Here is a 22,859-nt window from a genome sequence, read left to right as displayed (position 1 = left end):
AAAAAAGGGGGGGGGACTGGTCCTTTCTAAAACTAAAACTTGGCCCACTGAACTGTATTTCTTCATATAGCAGTGCAGTGTGTGTGTGTGTGTGTGTGTGTGTGTGTGTCTACTTAAGGAAGAGTGCAGAGACAACGAGTGAGCATCAGAGTCACTTAACATGCACAACATGTCCTCTTAGAGGCAGGCCGGTGTTGCTATAGCAACTAGTGTAGGTCATAAGCCCAGCGGTGATGGCATATTTGATTGGGTAAGTTGAGACAGGAGGGACCATAGTGAGAAAAGAGCAAAACAACAGCGCTGCCAACAGACGTGCTCCAAAATCGGAATGAACGACTCTTAAAAGGACTCTGCACCATGGGGTTATGGCTCAATTCCACCCACAGACAACTTAGTTATTGACTTCAGGATACACAGTAAAGTTTGTGTATATACGGGGCTGCACGATATAGGGAAAACTCGCTGTTTGCAATGATCAATGTTGCGATGATGCAATAACTTGTGATACAGGAACAAATAGAAAAACAATCAAAACATCATTTCCATTTCACTGAAAGTGTTTGATTCAAATCAGAAAGAACACAACTTAAATTACATTCAAAATGAACATCGTCCACATAGAAGGGCGAATATGTAACATAAAAGGGCTCCATCTGATTGGTCAATGATGTAAAGGAGTCCATCTGATTGGTCACATGCATAAAGGGATTTATTTGATTCTTTTAATACTTTAAGCTGCCATAAGATTGTTTTAACCCTACATTTAAAGTACCATTTATCACAATTTCAGCTGGTTTTTCAACATCTATATTGCACAGCTCGATATCGCGATAATGATAAATTTGCGATATATTATGCAGATCTAGTGTGTATGCAGTTTTTTTTTTAACTCCAAAAAGAAATCAGCAAAAGAAAGTAGTACTGCAAACTACTCACAAACGCACAATTCACTGCCTTTTGTCAAACAAGGAGGTATTATTTGTGCCGCCAGAGTTACTGTATGTTTTCATGAACCAATAACTGCCGAAATATCATTAATGTACACAGAGTCCATAAATTAATGCAACATCTGTGTTATCGCTTGGTAAAAAAAAAAACGGAAAAAAAAAAAAAAGATTTTTAGATCTTTACTCGTGAAAATATAAAATTATCAAATAACAAAAATCTACCTTACAGTAGTTTATTGCATTTTATTAAGAAGAAATATTTTTCACATTACTAATTTTTACAAATAAAAGTTCCCTGTTTTTTCTATTATTACTCTTTAGTTTTGTAAAAATATAAAATCTATATACTAGGTTTAACTAAGATTAAAGATAAATTTAAATAAAATTGGAATTAGTCTGACCATGAAATCATGAATAAAAAATAAAGTACAAATGTTGGTAGCGATATTGTGAAATAATGCAACATCAGTGATTAATATTTGTAAAGCTTTTTTCTGCTTTCTACTACTACTTTTACACCAATTGTGTTTTTTTATGACTATGTCATTGGTTTTACTTTTTGGAGGGACAGGTAGCATATTTAAACCACAATTCCAGCTGTTTATATGGAAGTTCTTTGACCCTTCAGAATAAAACACTGATTGCTTTACCAAAGAATTGGCCTCTTTTATAGACCCTCAGGCACAGCGAATGATTAGTACATCATTTTTTAAACATAACGGCACCAGATTATAGGGAGCAGTAAGCAAACAAAAGACATACCATGAAGTTTGACTACATTATCCAGAATGCTGAGAGGCCAGGAGGCAGGTGATTGGTCAGAGGAATTAATGGGAAGTTTTTCTATCTGCAATAATCAGCCTTTACAGGGAGAGTAACACGAGAGATCACTCCGCCAGGCTCCTGCTACAGTGGCAGTATTGCTACAACCATCCATCAAGCTGTGCCACTTCAAAGTTTTCTAAAGTCTTGCTAAAACAATTTTGACAGCCTTTTGAGCGCCATGTTCCACAAAATATTCTTTGAGATCTGTAAGAACAGCCAGAATTCACATATAAAGAAGCATTGCCAACTTTTTTAGAAAGTTAAAGGACTATAAGTGTGCCTTATGGTCAAAAAGAATACGCTATAGCTCACCAGAGCTCACATTTGCAGAAAACACTTGTGTCAAAGGCTCTTATGAATGTGTTTTATGTTCCGTCGTTCATTCAGATGTCATCATTATCATTTATTTAATGTAAAAACTGGGAAAAGAAATACATTTTTTGCTTTTAACTACTGCTGCTTGGTCTCAAAACAGTTGAAAAACCAAAACCTGAGTCAAACCTCCTCACGAAAAAGCACAGATATCTTCCCTCAGTTGTAGTCCCTGTTGGCTGAACCTTCTGACAGGCAGCCATAACCTGCACTGCATCTGCTATAATTGCCTATTATCTCTGGAGACTGTGTGTTGTGAGTCCCTGTTTCCAACACAGAGGGCTACAATTGTGCAGCACAGTAAAACTATAGAAAATCTGAAGGAGAAGGAGGAATGGACTGACTTTTCACATCCAGATCAGATTCACAGTATTACCAGGACTGTGTGTTCATAAGTAAAGATAAAGTTTTTTTTCCCTCCATGGTACTACATGGAAGAAACACAGAAAACACTGATAAGGGAATAATGTAAAAATAGAATTAAAAAGCACACAAGAAATTAAAGTTAAAATTACAGTTTTGTAAAATCAAAATATAGATAAAGGCCTTACTTTAAATGACCAAGTTTAATGGATATTCTGAATAAAAGTTGCCTAAAATTGGTTAAAATCTCGATTAAGGTTCGTTTTTCTGGAGTCACTTTTAATCTTGAAACTTTTGATGATTAACCAATATAAAATATTATTAAAATTGGCCGCCTTTCCAAACACCCGAAAAGTTTTCACCTGATCCACAAATATTTAGGTTTATTGGAAATATTACAGTTTCTATAAGTGTCAGCCAATTAAAAAGTTTGTACATCCTTTTTTTCATCAGATTGGATTTATATAATAAGCTCATAGTCTTTTGCCACATTATCATTTTTTATTTGTTGATACTAGCCAACAATAGAATATTTGATAAACTGAATCGTGCATTAAGAGCATTTTGACAATACCGAGGAGCTCAAATTAAATTAAAAGATTGTTTTTAGACACCTAAAACCAACACTCGAAGTCCAACATAGTTCTTTGTTTAAAGTGCCAAAACATTTGGCAAAAAAGCAAATAAAATAAATAAAACTCAAAGATATAATAAAACAAATTAACCTCAAACCAAATCTAATAACAGTGTAACTATATGGAGGAATCTGATGAATTTGCTTCAGTTAAAAACTATGGTAAGTGAAAAATCAACACCAGAGGTTCTTTGCATTGAATGATTCTGATTAATGTTGAATGAAAGCAAAGACAAAAGCTTTAAAAAGAATTGAGACAGTTGAAAAAGTATCCACAAGAAATCTGCCGGTACTCAATTTAACAGCTATTGAAATTGATCCCTTGAAGCAAAAAAAAAACTTATTAGAGAAAAGGGCGAATTCTACTTGAACACAATAAAAAATATCCCTTTTTGCCCTCCTTCACATTATAGTTGTAAGCCAAATAAATGTGCAACTGTCTGCCAAACGAGCTGCTTTGTGTTGACACAACAGCCACAGACTTTCTGAGTCAATAGGATTAGACGATGCCTTTAAATCCTCAGCACATAAAAAAAGCAAATGAACCCACTCATAATCCTAATCTACTACTCCATTTGCACATATTGGCTTTTCCACCTGAAAGATTACTATGCTTTAAAATATTAGTTTTTAGAGGAAAAAATGCAATAATTAGAACAGATTTTTCAACACCTCAACCATTTAGGGATTTTCAGTTCTTGCAGAATTTAACCTAATTCTGCTTTAAACTGAATTCTGTGCAAATCCTCTGCTACCTGCCACACTGAGAACTCCCTGCAGTGAAAAGCACATTACATGACAGCAGGAAGATGTTGCTGGGAGTTGGAATCAGTTCTTGCTGCTTTAATATTCCTCCAAAGAGTACAGCAGGAGTATCGGGGTGAACACTGGCCAATCAAGCATCCTTTAGACTGGACTGATTTCATTAAGTAGGATTTTGCCAGTGCTTTCAAGCATGGGGGCTCATGTCGTTAAATAAAGAGTAAAAAAGTCAATACTTATGGTGGAACATCACAGTGATAGAGCTCTGAATAGAAAACACCCATGTTGGAATATTTAAAATAGTTTTATACGCCAGTAAAATGCTTTATTAAAATGTTAATGTAATTAAAAGATTGTATTTTGCACAACAAATAAAGTGCTTGAATGCACACTGTTCCATTTCTAACTATGGATTATTTAAAACACAAGCGGGGGCTTTAATGCTTGTGGGGTCACCTAGAGTGTATGTTGTTGATGTTGCTAAGATAGAACACCCAATGAACCCACAATGCATCACTGATGGTGTATTCCAGATAATGGTGTCTACACTGCACGGTGTTTCTCTTCATGCACAACCTCCCGCTCGTTTCTTTAAAAGCTATGGTCAAGAGTTGATCCGCCCTGGTGCTCAGGACACACCATCTCGCAAGTTTTCTTTGTTACCATATACTTATCAAGGGCTTTAATGACTGTCATGGCTACAAGGTCACAGCAGAGACCGATGATGGTCGGAATCAGGTGTGTTGCAAAGGACAGCTGAGAAAACAGGGGGGTTGGAAAATGACGACAGACTACTAATGTGGATCGTGGCATTAGCAGGTGTGTAAACACTAGATGGCAGTGTGACTTCTATTGCGAAACATAGCTAACCTAATGAAAACATAGCATGCTAACATAATACATCTTCCATTGATTTAGTACGCCAATCTAAGCTGCAAAGCTGTGATCTGTCACTGCTTATGAGTAAACAAAACCTCACATTTTTTCAAACCACAAAGCACACTTAAAATCCTTTAATTTTCCCAGAGATCAACAGTGCAAGTTTAAAAGTGTAAGTGTAAGTGTAAAATCTAGTTATGCTTACTGACCTCAAACTGATTTTCTGTGGTACAAGGAGATTTTTTTTAAAAACAGGCCAAATGTTTAGGTATGACTGATAACCTATAACGCCAAACAGCTGGATGGATCGTTGGAGCACTACTGATATTATACTACCTGGCAGAAAGATTTGTAATTAACATTATAAAGTTGAAAAGTGAGATTTATGTTTTGTGTTTTACGTGTTACAACTGAACAATGTTGAGAGTCTAATGTCTGACTAAACTGCTGTGTTGCTCTCTCTGCAAATGCTTCTTATTGCAGATAAAAAGGGGAAACATGAAGAACACAATTCACTACAAAAACTTCCCATCAAGTCTTCAGACCAATCATCTGCCTCTTGGGCCCTTCTCAGCATTCTGGATGGGTGTAGTTAAACCAGATTATAGAACTATTTTGTTTTGGTGCTCCTTGTGTATGAAACCAGACCGCTAGTTCTATGTTTATTGAGACCATCAGTTGGGCTCTCGGTCAGAAAAATATGGTTAGAAATCTCTATAGGTGGTCTATGGGATAGGAGTAATGCCCAAAGAAATGATTTAATCTACAAGTATTTAATCCCTCATTTTACAGGTGAAGGTAGCAAGACTAGTGTCTGTCTTAAAGGGACATTCTGCATTTATTAAGTGGAATAGTGGGAAGCACTTGAGTGTCTCCTCAGCTGACAAAGGTCTAGGAGCTGTTTTTAGCAACTGAATTTGAACTGCATCAGTGCCATTTAAAAAATATTTATGATAATGGCAAGTTATTAATATCAGAAATGAAATGGGCTGATACAAAAAACATCAGCTTTTGTGTATTTTCTCAGCTGTAATTTATCCATTAAGTGTGGTCCAAACTTTAACAGAACCTTCTTCACCACGATGACCTTTAACTCTACCTGCAGCCTGTAAATGCATTAAGACAAGTGAATTGGTCCCCATAAAGAATGCTCTGTAATGACAGTAAATGTGTTCTAAAAGTTATAGGTCCAAATGTCCTTCCTAACATGCAAAAACAAATCAGTTATCCGTGAACAGATTTAAAAAACGAGCTAGTTGAACCAGTTGAAAACTTTTAAATTCAATTTTTTTTGTTTGCTAAAGCAATTTGCCGTGTAGCCATCTCAATGTCAACTGTTCAAAACTTAAATAGCAATGCAGTCCAAACATTTTACAACTACAGAATTCAAGTAATCTATAATCAGAGAAAAAAACACGTTCACTTTACAACTTTTAGTCCTCTAGAAGTGTTCCTGTTACAGACAAGTTGTTAAAACATAAATGCTTTACTAGAAAATACTGCTATAATACTCGATTATGTACAGTTGTACTTTTAGTTAAAAACTTGTCAGCATTTGGGTTTGTATCTGATGGTGTGGACATCTGGTAAAACCTACAAAGACGTGCATTTATGACACATTGAAAAATAGTGAATAAAATATAAAGTGAATGTATGACACGATACAGCAAAGAAGGCTGCACTAGAAGAAAAGAAACAGAAACCAAAATATGACAAATGCTGATGGCAACTCTGGTTTGTGTGTAACTCTAGGAAAACGGAAGCGTCACAGAACAAATAAATATGCTTCGTTCCTGAAAACAGTTTTAAATCCCATAAACTGGCATCTAACATGTATCGCATCTTCACTTAACTCAGTCACTGGAGTATTTATGGAGCTACACTTGAAGACATTTTTCAGAGAAATCATCTGAAAAAGGCAAAGCAGTGAGGGTTTAAATTAATGGATCAAAACTTAAGTAAATCAAACTGTAGTAAAACCTTAACAACACAAGAGAAAATATCTGAATGAATACAGTTTCTCTTCGAACAACACGGACTGAATAAAACAGTCATATAAATATAGCTAAGGCCGGTATGTTTTTATGACTTTTTATGAAGTTTTTTTTCTTTTTGTTTAGACATTCATTTTACGGTTCATGAACCAATAAAAATAAGAAACAACTTAGTGACCAAAACATTAACATTAAAAAAAAGCAACTCTAATCTAGCAGATAAAACATAATGAAGTACATTTAAGACATACAATCAGTAACTGTTAGATCTAAAAGATGTGACCGATCAAAGAGATCAAGGAAGGGTGTTTTAGCAGTTTCCTGAAAACTGAGATGGATTTTAAAAAGAAATATAAATACGTATATATGATTATAATCAAAATGATTATAATTACAGATTTAAATATTCATCTATGGTATCATTGAATCAATTTTGTTGCTGAATAACATGCATTTCTGATAGTTTGAAATGTAAAAATGTAAAGCTTTTTTTCATGAAAGTTCCACTTTTGTTAAGTTTAAATGAAAATTTAAGTGGGAAAAATATTTTGTTTTAACCAAGCAAAATTTGGAAATGACGTCTGGAAAAGGTAATATATATCTAATTTAAAAAAACTGCGAATATTATTAATCAAATGAATTCTGTATTTTCACAGCAATGTTCAGCTACACTCATTTTCATGTAAAAACTTTTATGGAAGTCATTTTTATAGAATTTATTTAAGTCAAAACAACAGTGAGAATCCTGTAAAACCCTTAACCACAGAGAAGATACAACTGTTTGAAACCTCTACAAATGAGGTTAACCAGAGTCTGATTTGGTGGTTTGAACCCACAACGGCTCCCAGCAGGCCATAGCAACATGCTGATTCATCACAACTGAAGCTGCAGTTTATCATGCCGTCAGCTTCCATTCATGATGGATCCAAACAAAAGAAACAACTGAAGGTGTATTCAGAAATCGTTTGTTCCGGACAGTCCCAAACCCTGCTTTTGGTCTGTATTCAGGCTGGCATCAAGCGGACCCCTCTGTGTCTGAAGATGCCTTCAGTCATTGGCCAGGAACTACGAGGCCGGGTCAAAACAACGAAAGAAGGACAAACGAGCTGTGTTTTACAATCCTTATTGGGACAGATAACTTATTAAAACTTTATATGGCAATTACCAGTTTTGAATGTCAGGAGCAACACTTTTTACTAGTCACTTGGGTACGGCGGAGGCCTGCTGCAAGGCGGTTCCTGGCAAGGAGACGAGCCATGGTTGCTTTAATCTAGAGAATGCTAGCAACTGCAGTGATAAGGAGACGTCGAATATGAGGATAGGCTGATACCTGTTTGTGACAGAGATTGTCGGGAAAACAGCGAGAAGCATTTTGTATCACATTCAAAGTTGTTTTGATGAGCTTGCATTCATCTGACAACCTTTCAATGAGTTGCTGTGTCTCATAGTTGTGTTATGGTATTATTCTGTTAAGGAAACTACAGGGTAGCTTTTAGGGTGATATTACGGCAGCGCTAGCTGAGACACCGAAAAGCATCTTAGAGGTGTTTTCAGCTGTGTTAAAATATACGTTCTAACAAATAGTGTGTTTGATGACACGACAATCGTTGTTTTACATTCGTCCGCGGCTCATCTGTTGCTTCATTCCAACTCTATTTATGTCGGCTACGGTAGCTGTTTTGGTTCAGTTATTCTGCTCCGAGGACGGATTGTATTCAGACTGAGGAATCTTAGAGCGAACCTAAGCTCAGTCCAATTGGAAATGAACCGAGACTACCTCAAAAGATGGGCCTGAGAGTGGTTCCTGGTCCACCGGACCAGCCCAGCCTGCTTGGGTGTATCAGACTGAAAATTTGTTCTGGATTATTGGGAAAAACAAACTCAGGTTCACTTTAAGCGAACCAAATGTGTCCAGTCTGAATACACCCTGAGAGACCAGCTGCAACAGCCTGCTTTAACCAGATTAGGATTAAGTTGCATGGGAGATTACCTGCCTGGAGCAGAAAGACAGGTGGTTGTGTTTCTGTCTGCACACTTGCACACAAACAGACAATTTACCAACTGCTTGTTGACACAAACGACTGAACAAAAATTCTGCACCACACAAAGCAAACAGGAAGGGAAGAGAAGAGCGCTGTGTGAACTGTTCAGAGAGATAAAAATCCCTTCTGGAAAAAATAAACATTTTCTACATTCCTTCAAATGAGCTTTTTGAATAGAAAACATGCCACAAAGAAAAGAGTTAACCTGGTGACAGGCAAAAATATTTAAAGTTGAAAAACTTTATTAAAAACAAACACTTCAGGGTTTAGTCAAAAACACTGTAACAGGTTTTTCCCCAAATATAAATCACACCAAAAGGTTTGTTCTTCTGCGCTCCAAACCCATCTCCTCCAATAAATAAAAATGCTTCATGCAGCTTTGCAATGAAACTTTATATATAAACATGATTATGGCAGACAAGCTGAGGTCAAATTTGAATTTATCCATAATAATAAAAGGTTCATATTCTAACTGTTTCACTAATGTTCTGATTTGTTAACAGTTGTTAAATATAAATATAATTATAATACAGGACCATTTGTATGTGCTTTGGGGAAAAAAACTACTGATGTTTTTATGATTGTTTTGTAGTGAAACTTTATTTTTGCATATTTGAAAACATGTAAAGGAAGAGAAGAATTAGCTGTAGCTGTGTCTGTTAAACTTTATGTTGTGTACTGATCACACTGTTTGTTCTAATTTAGTACAAAAAGTACAGAAAGGTTTAAAAATAAAAGCTGAAATCTGGTTGGATTTCAAATGTTCACATTTAAAGTCCCACTCCAATCATCTTTTAATCTGTTGCATGCGTGTTCCCAGTGGTTTTTTCATTATGATTACGCCGTTTCTATGCAAAAATGAAAAGAACAGCCGTTTTCAAGGACATAGTTTCTGCAGAGCGGCAGTAGATCATTAAAAAGTTGTGTGAGTTGTGTGCGGGTTTGTTTGCATGGAGTAAACCTGTGCTCATCATCCCTTCGTTTACCCCCCCCCCCCCCCCCCACACACACACACACACTAGCTTACAGCCCCTAACAACCCAAAGCTAACATGAGCGATGCATCAAAAATATTGGAGCTATCATACACAGATGACAGCTCAGACAAAGGAGATAAAGACTGACATACATGAATCTACTCATCTATAAGTGGATCTATTGGAATGGAGCAGAGCAAGGAGGTTGTGGCTTGTCGATTGTAGTTTGGATCCAACAACTCCAAAATAGCAAACGCCAGTTTTTCGTCTGCTCCTGATTGGCCTCGATTTGAATAAAGAAAGTACCCCGAAATGCGTTGTGATTTTCTTCATACACGTTCTTCATCATGAGAAAAACGCTTAAACACATCATTTTCATTGGAGTAGGTCTTTAGATAGGATATATTTTGGTTCCTGCAATTTCAAAAATCAATCAATAAGAACAGCAATATTTCTCAATGAAATCCTAATAATGCAATTATTTTAGAGAACAGTTCAAAGGATAAAGAAGGGCAGATAATTCATCTCCACCTCTGTGTGCAATGGTTGCCTGCTTGGCTGCAGAAGACCTAAAATGGAGTTTAAAGGGGGGAGAATAGGTGGGGGAGCAGGTCTGGGGAAAGAAAGAGAAAGTGTGACAGCACTGCAACAAGGGGAAAGCAGATGGGGGGTGAGGGGGTAGTGGTGGAATAGAAAGAAACTAATTTGTTCTTCTGTCTGGGCTCGCTCTCGTCTCACCTTGGCCCAGATTTACAGCCGTTACCACATTCACTGCTAATAGAGGCGGAAAACAGCACACACATGCCAACACTGACACGCACACAAACACACCGACACAGTCGGCTTGAGAAGGCCATTAGTCCTCACACCCGTTATTACTTCCTAATCATCTGCTGGAATGTCAAAGATTTCACAGGAAAGCAGGAGAAGCTGCCTAATGTGTGCAAGCAGATGTCAAAGCAAGAGCTGGGGGAAAAAACACTTATCTAACGATAATGTGCAGGCAGCAGAGGGGAAAATATGACTGTTCAGATCCACAGAGCAGCCCGAAGAATCACAGGAAGAGTCAAGCAGATGGTCGATTTAAAACACAAGTTTCACCAAGGTGAAGGAAGACCAAACCTAGCTGGACTTCTCTGCTCTTCAGCTGGAGTTGAGAAATGTAAACAAAACATGGCGGGTTTATTGGGAGCACAATTCATTTATAAACAGAGCGGAGGGGGGCTTTGTTTTATTCCTTTTTTTTCTTCAAATTTTGGAGTCACGTGTAACCTGTGAAGCATGTTTCTGAGGGAGGAAGCCGAGTAGGAAACACAGTACACCACATCCACAACACCAGAACTTCGTCAGCTAAGAGCAACACTTCAAGATGGACCCAGAGGATCCCCATAGAGGATCCCCTGTAGGGCTCCACGACATGAGGAAAACTTGCGATACGCGATATTAGTGATTAATATTGCAATGATGATATAACTTCTGCCATAAGATTGTTTTAAACACATTTAAAGTAACCATTTATTGCGATTTTCGCCGTCTTTTGCAATATGCATATTGCAAAGCTTGATATCGTGACAACAATAAATTTGCGATTTATTGTGCAGGCCTAATCCCCTGTATTTCTATCATAGACACCACAAGAATGAAGAAGATAAAACAGCAACAAGACCCACCCTGTGTGAAAGAACTGAACAGACATCACAACACATCTAACTCAATTCTATATGCAAAAAAACAGAACAAAAAAACTGCTGTATCATGGGATCACCTGTATCTTTCACAGTGGCCCATCTATAAATGGAAAGAGTAGAAAATAGAGAGCTGACATCCTTCTCTGGAACTGAATCCAAATAACGTTAAAATAATGTTTCCACTTCCCCGGGAAGTGGAACCATTCACTTGTTACATCAATGCAGTGGACAGATATGTCTACTTCAATCAGGAAAATGACATGGACCACCATTTCCCCTCCTAAAAACGGCTCCAAACATATAAAGGAAGTCAGGAACATTTAAAGAAATGGGAGACCCGTTCATCCTCATCAACCTAAGCTAGAAGTAATCACAAAGCCAAAACCAGACCTACAAACTTAGAATGAACCAACAAAGGAAAGACACCTTCCTCAGAAACTGCAGTTAGAGGGAAGGAGAACTTGCAGAAATTACCCCAAGGAAGAAAGGGAGCAACAAAGAAACAATGTTTTCCTCTCGTGTCCCTCAGGCGTGTCTGAGAAACTCAAAAAAATCTTTACAAACATTCCAGTTTATTTCAAACCCAGCAAAACACTGAGTCAGAAGCTGGTTCACCTCAAGGAAAAAACAAAGAAGAAGCAGAGCAATGTGGTCTAAGCGATTTAGACTGGAAGACCTAAACAACAGTTACAGAAGAGCCACTTCAAGCCAAGGACTCAGCAGTTCATCTGCACCTCAAGGACAGAAGAAGAAAGTCCTTTGAAAATGATGCAGATTCTGGACAGACAAGACAGGCGGTTGAAAGAAGAGTCAAAGCAGTGCTCCCATTTTGACATATTTGCCCGGCACTAAAGTCTCATTCCAACCTGCAACACCAACAATAAACCAATAACAAGTACTGAGCTCCACCGAAACCCCCACCGGGTAACCAGACATCAGCCAACTGTTCTGATGAACCTTGAGTTGTTAAACTTTTACTCAGCACATAAACAACGCAAATTCCCCATCACCACCAGTAGAGTGTCCGCCCTGAGACTGGACGGTCATGAGTTCAAACCCAGGCCAAGTCATCCCAAAATGCAAAATAGGGAACCCATGTGTCAAGCCTAACAGGATAACCCGAAAGGTTAAACAACAAAAGATCATAACATTTTGTCACAGGAAGTACTTTTGATTTTGTGTACAACGGTCCAACATTTATCGCAGGGGTTACTTTCTAAAAATAAGCTGCAATGGGTGAAATCTGCAAAGCAGAATTACAGATTTTTTTAAGGCTATAAAACCCTATTATACCCATTATTCACTAACAGTATTTCATTGGTAAAATTCACTTTGATCACTTTTTAGCAACACACCATTGCTATGGAGGATGAAATAATAACCTCATAAGCAAAACATATAGAAAAACGGTAATCTGTTGCATCACAACTGTTTGATTTCAAAAGTACAAACAAAACAATGCCTCAAAGTGTGCAAGTTTATGTCTCCATCTAATTAAATGTCAGATTAAGTAGATGAAAAGACACTGACTTCTTTAAAATGTAAAAACTACACTAATGGACATGAAAACGCAACCAAAAGCTGCAAAGGTGCTCCATGTTCTGCTTTTAATAAATAAAATAGAAGTTATGATGCATTATTGATTTCCTTGGCACATATTGAAGTTTGCCTTCACCTTCTAAGGCTGGCTTTGATATCCTGCTCGTAAAGTTTGTGTCTGAGATCCAATCCTGGCCTCGGCTTGTTAAAGATTTCATTGGTCTTTTATGTGCAGCGCACCTTAATCTAAATGTGTCTCCAGATTACACCTACAGATCCTTAAGGTGTCTTTATAAAGACATGGCAAACAACCAGAGCAATAACACACAGCACCCACCTCCTCACTGTTAGATGTATCATTGTTTGCTTGAGCCATCAGTGCTGTTAGGTCTCCGTTTTATTATTGATTTGCTGGATTGTGCCAAGTTTTTTTTATTTTGATTTTTTTTTGCTGTTGAGTGTAAACTTAGTGTTTAGAAGCACTCAGGGTTTTTTTTGTGTGAATTTAAGTCTGTGGACTGAAAACTGTCAGGTTTGATTATGCCAAGTTGGAAATATTTTCTTGAATGTAAGATCTCATAAAATATGATGTAAATGTCAGATTTTTAAAATTGGTTGACATCAAAACTAGTGCTTGGAAATGACTAGAAATTATGCAAATTATACTGTAGTTACTTGGGAGTGGAGGATTAATAGATTCGATTTTTCAATCAGACAGTGTTGATTTTCTTCTTCATCGTCTCATTAAAAGTCCTGCCTCTGAAACCGGCCTTCTGCTGCCTTTATATTATTTTACCCACGCTGACAGTATGAAAACTAACCAGCTGTAGGGTCAAAGGTACACTTTAGGCTGCTCCAAAATCAACCTTAAAAGAATGGATTAAAGCAAACAGACTTAGTTTAAATGCCACACTCCATTTGTGAATTGACAAGCAATCAAATGAAGGAAAAATGTTAAAGTGACTGGTGTAAAATAAACCAAATTCTCTTTTCCTGAATTAAAAAGGATCAGTAAAAGACAGCAAATACTGGAATCTTTATTTTGTAACAAGGCTTGGCTTTGATTCATTATTTAAAGTTTTTTTTTTTAAAGGTGAAACAACCCTAGGTTGTTTTGCAGTGATTATGACCGCTCAAAATCCAATATGTAATACTCATAAATAATGTAAGTTTGATTACTAAACCTAAAAATCCCAGCTAAGGATTTACCAGGGTTCTTGTGAGAGATTTATGAGCTTGACGCATCAACATAGATGACAATAAAAATACGTGTCTTATGCAGCATTTGTTCAACACGTCATTTTGATTCAAATGATTTTATGAAGTAAACACACCGACCGACAACATCAGCTTGTAACAAGGAACTGGAGGGAGGCATCCCAGAACTGCTGTCATTATCTGCTCTGGAGTTGGATGAAGCAGCATTGGTCAACGTGCAGAATTTAGCTGGAACTCCTGGATGTGGAAAACATATATACCCACATATACCCAGGCCGAAACGTTTTGGTGGTTGACTTTGATGTTTGTGGGGATTTTCTCATCCCCTTGGTCTTCAAGTCACTCAGCAAGTGTTTGTGAAGACTCTGGTAATACCACTGTACTTCAAATGTGATGTTAAAGTCAAAGTCCCATTAGATGGGTCAAATTTGTTCTTTACATTTGACCCATCCCCAGTCACAACCATGTGGTGGTTCAACCCCTGCATCATCCATCCCTGCAATGCTGAGTGTCAAGCAGGGAGGGGTCGCCATGGGTGCTTTGGCAAGGAGTTTTTTCTTCCTGATACAACTTTCGCTACTTTTCGTTTGTTACTTGTGTTGCAGGAACTTTTTTACCAATTGTTTGCTAAACTTTCCTCCAAACTAAAGCAAAAATGTGCAAATTCAGAGACGAAAACTGAGAATCAGAAACATTTTCTGCGGCGAGCAGCATTAAAAAAGGACATCAGTAACTTCCAAAGCTCAACTTGAAGCTAAACGGAATCACTGAACAACAAACACACTAAACTGGTTTGAACGCAATCCAGAATCTGACAAATTGTTGGGACAACAATGCAGCTCCGTTTGAAAATGCCCAACTCTCTTCTCCACACAGTCATCCAGTCACTTTTGGTTTGAAGACTGTTTAATACTGAATCCTTCTGCTCTTTACATGTTGTTTTTACATGGATTTAAGACCGGATTTGTTCAAATTGCTTCCAATACTTTATATTCACATATAACAAAACAGGGGGAAAAAATGTGCAAACACTTTGCTCATTTTTGAAACAATACCCACTATATACCCAGTAAATTAGAATCTAATCCCAAAATCTATGTTATGCAAGCAGATGGAATTTGTGTTACATATATGACGTTCTAGAAAAGCAGCTTCTGCAGCACCACAGGGAGCCTGGTTCCTACAGAAGGTTGCTTCTAAGGTGTCTTCACCCTGACATCCTTTCATCGTAGATACATCAGGCAAACAGGAAACCCTTGAACCAGAAATGCTCTCAACAAATCTGTAGGAGCAGACGTGTCGGTTTTCTGCTTGCATACAGAAAATAACATTCTACCAGGCTTTTCCTTCAAATGAACATCAGATTTGTTTTTTAGAATATTTTATTTAACACCATAAGCATATTGTGTATTTTCAGTGAGCAAAGCCACTTCGTCCTAATGGCCTTGACAGTTCCTGCTAAGCCGAATGTTTTCAGTACATTAAAGCAGGGACATATTTGATGAAAACTCTTAAATCAAATGTACTGCTCAGACGTATGTTAAACTCTAAGGTTTTTAAACTGACCACTAAGCAGAAGTGGGAAAACTAGTTTTGCTCTATATTTAGCAGTCCTTCCGCTGGGCAGAAAACCACTAAAAGCTGGAAAGGAGAAGCAGTAACATTCAGTCCTTCTGCATCTTAAATCATAGTCACCATTTAATAAGCCCGGAGAGATGCTAAAAGCATTTCACACACTCATCTTTATCCTCACAAACAGACTCCAACAAGCTGCACTGAACTGCAGGGAGGCAGTATTCCTTGTATGTTTTCCCGGGTTCACTTTCATCTGAGAATTACATTTATTACGTATGTAAATTCCTTTAGACTCTACTCACTTTTAATAGCTCTTTTAAAATTCAATGCTCCAAAAGCTGCTTGACCTCCGGACAACCAAGAGGTTAAGCAGAAGATATTTCCAAACCCTCCAAACACTGACTGCATACCACCCAATTCATTCCTGAGGACATTTGGGGCTTTTTCAATGAAACTAAATGTGATGGGAATGGTAGTTTTTGGTGGATTAAATAAGAAAATGGTAGTATGGAGGTTTTAAGTGTGAACAAAAACCAAATAAACAAAGCAATTTTTGTTTAAAGTGGTTATGTGTGTTTTTAACAGTAAAAAAACTGCTTTCAGACACTTGAACGATTTAATAAATTAAAGTTGCCATCTTTGTTCAAGTTTCACATTGCTAGGTATCCAAAACAGTGGTTTTAATACCAGATAAATTTGGTTTTGAACAGAAACGGACACAGAACAGGCTGAAGGGTTCGGGGTAGGAGAGAAAAGATATTCTTCTAATCCAATTAAACTGAAGGTCAATATTTATCCAGGTGGAGTCTTGAAGTTGAGTCATTGGAACTTGGACCTAAAATCCATCATTTGGAACAGGGAAAACAGGGAACAGGGAAATCCTCAATCAAAAGATGACTTGATTGTAGATTTTGACTAAAGAGCTGCATGCCAAGTCCAGCTGAGGGACGTGTTGGCTGCAACATTCAAACCCCCAATAACCAGATTCTCTTAGTGGAACACTTGGAATCACTGTATTGGGAATCCCATCAGAACACAAACAACTAACCCATAAAAGCTTCCTGCTTTATTCAGAAATGACATTTGGTCTGACGCACAGATCCCAGAGTGAATAAATTAACAATTATGAGACTATTTTATTCATTTTTATTTTTCTAAACAAAACTTTTACTCTGCTTTTGTGCGTTTACGCCATATCGATATTATTGAATCTAATATTCCCTGATGTATTCTGTCATCTGGTATAAAACAGCTTGAATGAAATTGAATGTATAGAAAAATGGGAAAAATATGGGGGGGGGAGCACGTAGCTTGCTGCTGAAGTTAATCAAATAGTTTTTGGTTTGTGCACAAACAAATTGTGCAAAATGTTGTTTACTAAATAACAAAGATTATATTACACTCTGCTAGATATTTCAGAAATTGTCAAAAGGAGCAGTTAAAACCATATAGGTTATTGCAAATAGTACTTAAGTTTCCTAAGTTTTGCATTTGACTCATAACAAAGTAACCCCATAATACCTTAAAGGTTAATGCAACCGAGCAAGAAATACATTATTGTATTAAATACAAACTAATGACAAAAAAATGCTACACTGAAAACATTGTTTTTGACTATAATAATAGCTGGTATTACCCAGCACAGCTATTCAAATCAGCTGATTCCTAGTTAGATAAACAGGTTTTTGAGCTTAGTCCACAGAACTGAATCATTATTTGTCAGGTTTGACTGCTCTATCATGTTTATGTGGTTTTGCAGGCTGCTTGTGATGAGATTTATGCCACTTGAAGAAGTGTCAATTGAGTACACATGGAAAAAAAGTTGGCAAGCAGACACCCGCCAGACCAAAACAGCTAGCAGAGAAGTCACGTGGTCAACTGTAAACAAAGCAGTTATGCAATAAACCTGAGATTCATGCGTTTGCTGGGAAACTGGAGTGAACTGTAAATGGATGGATGGATGGTGAGGACTGAACCCCCCACCCATCCATATAATGTGGCTCAGGTTTCCCCCCTCAGCGTTGCCTGTTTCCCGCACGGAAGGGGGCGGGAAGGGGGAAAGAAGCGCCATAATAAAAGTGTCTTCTAACCATGCAGGACCCCCTTTCTGTGATTTTCAAAGGCACCCACGTGTTGTCATTGATTGACAAAAGCAACGTGTTCATCGTTAGTGTGTGAGGAGGCTTTCTAAACGGTGAAGGGGACGCGTGTGTTGGCAGAAAGTATTCATGATGTGGTTGTGCTGGGGGGAAGAAAAAAATAGGGACAATATTGTCATTTTTGGGTTACAGCTGGATTTACAAATATAACCTCAGACAGCCCCGCGCACTAGTCTGGTGGAAGGCGATATACTGTACATCCAGATAACAGGCTTTGAACGAAAGTGATGCTGAGATTCCAGCCTGCAAAGAAGAAAAAAGGAAGAAAAAAAACGTCACGCGGCACTGCTCCTATTTGTTGACAAGATAAACTCCTGCGCGGGTTAAAAATGCGGGCTAAACACGAAAAACCCGCTTGTTCTCAAATGGTCTTTAGCGATTTTTGGAGCTAGCTCACAAGCTAGGAGCTCCGCTAGGCTATAATGGAAGTGAGGACGGGAGAGAAAGCGCATTCGCCTCCGTTAGCCGCTAGTGCCCATCCCCCAACCTTCCAGCCTTCCCTGTCCGTGTCCACCATCTTTAATCAGCTCTTCGCCTCCCGTTGCAGCGCACAAAACACGACAAAAACACAGGACACTCACCCGTAACGACCATCGCCGAACCGATCACCACATTCCCAGATATTAAATCGAAATTGGTTGTAATTTAGTTCCGATATTTATATTGAAAATTGGCCGTGCGAGCGGAACCGCGCCTTGAGAGAAGAGCAGCAATCCTAAACCGCCATCTGGTGGTATTTTCCTCTCTGTGATGCAGCGGGAGCGGCGCAGCCTCAGACCGGGACACAGCTGCCCCCTGGCGGACACTCCGCCGCAGCGGAGACGCGCCTCCGGGGGGCGCGCGTGGGCAGGGGGGGAGGGAGGGGGGAGGCAGGACCCCATCAGCAAACAGCAGAGCTCCTCTGTCCCACTTTAATGAAAACATCTCAACTAAAGTCGAGCGAAGCCCAAAGCTTCCAGCTGGGAAGTCTTGCTCAGTTGAAATAAAAATGTCACGTTTTTTTGCGGTCCCAGTTGGGTTTCTGTCTTATTAAATTGTTGTGTTGTCTTGTTTAATTTGTTGATATCCTTTGTAATAATTTATTGTTAAATCTTGTGACTTCAAATTTTAAAATCTCAATTTTGAGTCATATTTTTTTATGATCTTGGGGAGTTTATCATGTTTAATTTTTCTTAATTCTCATTTTCTCATCTCCTTTGTCTGCTGCATGAACAAAGTCAACATTAAAGATTAAAATAGTTTGAAAATGGACAATAATACAAATAAAACCAAGAAAAATCCTAAATATGTTTTAAAGTTATTTTTTTAGTTTAACAAGGCTTTAAAATATCAAAATGCCTTAAACAATTATTTGACTTTGAACAATAGAAATGTTATAATTCAAAATATATTAATTTTCAGAATTTGACATCCTCTTCCTCTTAAATAAAAGTAACTTAAAGCATTGCAAAAAATATTTACAATGGGTTTTTTTAAAAATAACACAGACATTGTTTCAAATTGAATGTTATTTACTAGATTTTAAAAAGTACATGTTTTGGGCTTGCTTTCACCACAAAGGAAACAGAAGTAACCCATCTTTCAGCATTTTTTCTCCGTTATGTTGTGTTGTGACAGCTTCCACATTGTGGAGCAGATTAACGTTGTGACAGACAAGTCAAATCTAAAAACAAATTAAAACTATAATATTTTTTAAAAAAAAGTTTGTATTTCAATTACCTTTGAGCCCAGGTTTGTTTAGCTGCTTCTTCTGCCTCCTACCTTTGACTAAGACACGTTCACACGTGGCTGAAATTCTGGCCCTGGGTTGAAACTGGATAAACCCAATTACAGAGCCTGGATGTACTCACATTACTCTTCCTAACGACGGTCTTAAGTGGAGCGAGCTCCAGACAAACAGGGAAGGGCCTTATTTCCCCTAATTCCATTAGACAAACTTCAAAGTCATTAAGCAGATATCAAACACTGACACTGCTTTCTGTAAGCAGGCTACTGCGAGTGGTGCTGTGTTGGAAACCTGTTGTTGCTTTTGTGTCTCAACGGTACCCCATGCTTGGTTTTGGGTGTTAATATTTCATTCAAATTGTTCACTTTTATCACGTCCTTGAATGTTGCACAAGTTTGCAAAATAAAGATTTGACCTTCTAGCTCTCAGCTGCCCAAAGGATGGGAGAAGCCAGAATCCTGTGAGATGAAAGGAGCATCAACTAAAGGCCCTGTATAGACAGAAGGAAAGGCAGCGCATCTTTATTTGTCTCACAGTTGATGGCCAGACAGTCAGAAAGAAGGTTTAAAGGATTTTCTGAGCATCTGAGAGCCAGTTAGCAGATCACACATAACCTTTATATAAAGAAACCTTTTTTCTGACAACCATAACTTAAACCAAATGAACACCGGAAAATCCCAGCCACACTCTTTCTGCTAACCAACAAGAGATAACAGAGGCTGGACTCTGTCTGTAAGGCTTTTTCTGGAGAGGAAGACGAGATCACAAAAGTGATTTAATACAAACTGAAACCAGTTCAGAGCTACAGATTGGAGTAGTGGTGAGCACTCTTGTGAAGTGTGAAGTATTTGGTTCAAATCCCAGCATGGTCCTTTACGTATGGAGTTTGCATGTTCTTGCATTGCATGAGTGGCTTCCACCCATTCTCATCCCAAAACGTGTAGTAGCTACGTTAGTCCACAGGGAAAAACGTAGCGGTTCTACAAAAACGGGCTCTAAGTCGTAGCTACTACACATTTTGGGATGAGACTGGGTTGCTGGCTTCCACCCACAGTCCAACAAAATCCTTTACAGTGTAAGATGCTGTTCACCTTTCAGCACATCCCGTCAGCGAATCAGCTTTCACTGATTCACTAAGGTGGTTTGGCAGAGATTTTTACGCCGGGTGCCCTTTCTGACACCACCCTGTATTTTATCTGGGCTGGGAGTTCCGGCACAGGGAGACCCAGACTTGGGTCCTCTTCTGGATACACAGTTAGGCAGATGTGTGAGGGGTCTCCGCTAAGGACCCACGCTGGATGAAGGTCATCGCGCAAACAAAGCCTGGTTTCCGGCACGCTCTCACCCACCCTGTCCGGCCGCTATGCTTTACAGTTTAAATGGTGATTTTAAATAGTGTGGTTGTGCGTCTGTTTTGGTTTGTGCTCTGAATTCCCTCTCTACTTAGTTCGTCATTTTTTCCAGGGTGTCTGAGTGTACATTTCCAAAATCCAATGCCCTGGAAAATTTCCAGATGTCTCTGCAAAAAGCCATTTTGCATCAATGCTCACTAGATTAGCAAATATAGACCACAATGCAATGCGTTTTAAATATGTCTGTACATTAATTTGTTGTATATCTTTCAAGTTTTTATCATCAGAAGTGGATTCATAAACAGTCTTCATAAACTATTTATAGTTATTCGATTTTTATTATGGGTGACATCATATTTAGCATTAAAAAACAAGTAGTGAGCATGTGTTTGAATTGGATTCAAATTCAAGACACTAGGTAGTCTTTGAGGGGTTAGGGAGTGAGTGAATTTAAACATAATCTGTGTGTGGCCCTGCAACAGACTGACAAACTGATCGGGTGAACCCTGCCTTTGCCTTTTAGTGGCTCCATCGCCCCCATGGAGGCAAAAATGAATGAAGCAAGTTAGGAAAATGGATGGATGGATGGCTACAACTCCAAAAAACAATAAAACAAGAAGACAGTATGCAGTTAGAACGTTTTACTGTTTTGGGGTTAACCGAATCTGAAACTAAAGGCAAGAACTGTATTGTTTCAAGTCTTTAACAATTGGTAAAGGGTTGCAAGTAAGAGATACATCAGGGGTCATACAGGAGTCTGCTCCACAGAAAGCAATTTAAACCAGTAGGAAGTCTGCAAAGACCACATAGAGTGCAAAAGCAGTTACAATAACCATTTATCCTGCTTTCATGCTTGATACGAGCTGATACATGCCTGATTTGAGTAGAAGAATCAGTGAGCCACTCACAAAGGAGAAAACACACAGCAGCTCATAGAGTTCTTACCCCAAGCAGGATAAGATCACCCCGAAAGGAAAATTTCGGTATTATATTATTGCTTTTGGAACTCACTTCCCTAAAAATCGGTAAATCATTGCCCACTAAGGGGGCATTGGAAGCCTGTACCTGCCACAGCATTGGCGGTGGAGCTCTGACATCTGCAGAGATTGTTGAGCTCCGTGTCGGCTCCAGGGGAACGTCGCAGTGCCGCTGCCGCCTGGAGGTCAACAGACTACTCTATCAGTCAACATAAAAGGTGGTGAAACTTATTGTTGGATCTAAAGGTATTGTTGTATACCAGTTAGTGTGACACATGTGCACTGGCTCCAGTAGTGAGTTACAAATGGAGTTGAGAATCTTATTTCAACACTGGAGGGAAAGATGATCTTAGGACCAGAACCTTTAGATGGGTCAGACAAAAACACAGTTTATAGCTTTAGTTTGGGTAATCATATAGTGAAATAAATGTCCAGCTCTCAGTCTTTTAGTACTTGAATGCAAAACATGGAAACCTGTTTGGTTTTGGCAACGTGAGCAGTAACTGCGTCTCCCTGATTCTGTCGGAAATTGACGTGCCGAACAAAAGAGTCCAAACACCTGTGTTGAAGAGAGTCTCTATGTCCTCCTTTAATTTAATAAAAATGGATCTGCAAAATATAATACAATTTTAAAAATGAATACATCCATTTCCCCGGGATTTCTGGTCACTCTGCAGATGAAATCAAGAATGGAAACCTTTACATAAATGTTAGTAAACAAAAATGGAAATGTCTGAACAGACTGATGAAGTACTTGGATGAGAGGAGGAAGGCTTTGAGAAGACAACATACCCAGATGCTTTGACTCAACTTCAACATGTCATGTGAATG

The 22,859-nt window shown here is 38.4% G+C and overlaps 1 protein-coding gene across 1 annotated transcript in view; it reads right to left on the bottom strand.

The window, feature by feature from the left end:
- Positions 1–18,752, bottom strand: part of stag1a (STAG1 cohesin complex component a) — a 37,154-nt gene extending 18,402 nt beyond the window's left edge. The window contains exon 1 of the mRNA XM_011490177.4: positions 18,555–18,752. The gene's annotated coding sequence lies outside the window, so the exon portion shown is untranslated. The remainder of the gene's footprint in view (positions 1–18,554) is intronic.
- Positions 18,753–22,859: the final 4,107 nt, after the last annotated feature.

The sequence above is a fragment of the Oryzias latipes genome, chromosome 22 (genome assembly GCF_053564925.1).
Source record: "Oryzias latipes strain Hd-rR chromosome 22, Olatipes_Hd-rR_3.1".
NCBI lineage: Eukaryota > Metazoa > Chordata > Actinopteri > Beloniformes > Adrianichthyidae > Oryzias > Oryzias latipes.
The sequence above is the reverse complement of the archived record's forward strand: the minus strand, read 5'-3'. Positions and strand labels throughout refer to the sequence as shown.